This window comes from Schistocerca gregaria, chromosome 4, assembly GCF_023897955.1.
Source record: "Schistocerca gregaria isolate iqSchGreg1 chromosome 4, iqSchGreg1.2, whole genome shotgun sequence".
Classification (NCBI taxonomy): Eukaryota; Metazoa; Arthropoda; class Insecta; order Orthoptera; family Acrididae; genus Schistocerca; species Schistocerca gregaria.
In genome coordinates, this window is record NC_064923.1 from 411,389,798 (window position 1) to 411,391,656 (window position 1,859).

A 1,859-nucleotide genomic window follows, 5' to 3' on the forward strand; every position below is an offset into this window, starting at 1 on the left:
GCATGGATTTATCTGTTACGATGAACCTGGATGATTTGAGAGAGGCTATGGGCGTAGACTTGTTGGCCACGATTTGTTTTTTTACAAATTTGTGGTCTCGTTGCCGAGTATGTTCGATGTCGTGAATGCGGCGAACATATGCGCCTCACAAGTGTATCTCTTAAGCGTAATCACGACTTATACGTATGGCACTGCAGCAAAGATGGGTGTGGCGGTCCATTAGACGAGGGACGTGGTTCGAAAAATCTAATCTCGTCTTGAGAGACATTATGCTTGAGATACCCTGTGTGTCCATGAACGTCGTGTGAGTAAGCGTACAGTTGTGGATTGGTACTCTTTTTGTAGGGAATACATGAAATATAGGGGACCGTTGGGGGGGGGGGGGGGGTGTTATGGTCGAAGTTGATGAATTGCATTTTGTTTTGGCAACAAGGAAGTACAAAGAGGGGAAACTCCGGTGGGATTATGGATTTGGAGGGCTGTAGTTTCAGGTCAAGAGTGTGATGATGTAGCGTTTCAAGTAGTACCCAATGGAAGGGAGGAAGTTTTGGTCAGCTTAAATGAAGAGCACGTTGCAGAGTGTTCCATTTTAATTTCAGATGGTTTTTCTTCATATAGGGATTTAGGAGGAAAGGGTTATCAGCATCTCGTAGTTAATAACGACATTGTGTACAGATCATTATCCACAGGGGCTTGTACAAATAGCATAAAGGGTTATTGGTCAGCTGTGAAATCTCTTCCAAGGAAGGGGAAACGCCGGATTTCCACACTTCAAAGTCACTTAGACGAATATTCATGGAGGCGTAGTATTCCTCAAACATATGGCCCGTTTAAATGTTTTGTTAAACGTGTTGGGCAAATGTACCGTCCGAAATATGTTAGCTAATTTCAGATTAGGATGGGGGTGGGGGGTGGTGTGGTGGTGAATGTGTAGGTCTGTGCGTGTATGTGTATCTGTGTGTGTGTGTGTGTGTGTGTGTGTGTGTGTGTGTGTGTGTGTGTGTGTGTGTGTGTTTTCGTAATGTTTCGTTTGTTGTGTATGTGGGTAAGTGATTTTTGTTGATGTCTTTCTAGGCGAGCTTCGGTTCTTTTAAGAAGTTCTCGCGTCGTAAGTCCAGTTTTCCTTGTTTTTCTTTCACTGCATTTGACTATTTTGACATATTTCATTGTTATGTTACACCATAACATATTTTACCGTGTTCTCCAGTACCTAACAGAAATTTCGCAGCTATCGTTCTTCTTTCGTTTACCAGCAGTAGTATCAGCACGATTTTTTCGAATCTGCACTAGCAATATTAAAGACGAAACACCCGACACAACTAAAATTTGTATCCTGTCTTTCAGCTGACCTTCACACTGATACTACCTATTCGAAAAGAACGATATTTGTAACATTGGAGAGCAGGATGCAAACGTTGTGTATAGCTGTATTGTTGTTGTTGTTGTTGTTGTTGTGGTCTTCAGTCCTGAGACTGGTTTGATGCAGCTCTCCATGCTACTCTATCTTGTGCAAGCTTCTTCATCTCCGAGTACCTACTGCAACCTACATTCTTCTGAATCTGTTTAGTGTATTCATCTCTTGGTCTCCCTCTACGACTTTCACCCTCCACGTTGCCCTCCAGTACTAAATTGGTGATCCCTTGATGTCTCAGAACATGTCCTACCAACCGATCCCTTCTTCTGGTCAAGTTGTACCACAAACTTCTCTTCTCCACAATCCTATTCAATACTTCCTCATTAGTTATGTGATCTACCCATCTGCACTTCAGCAATCTTCTGTAGCACTACATTTCGAAAGCTTCTATTCTCTTCTTGTCCAAACTAGTTATCGTCCATCTTTCACTTCCATACATGGCTAC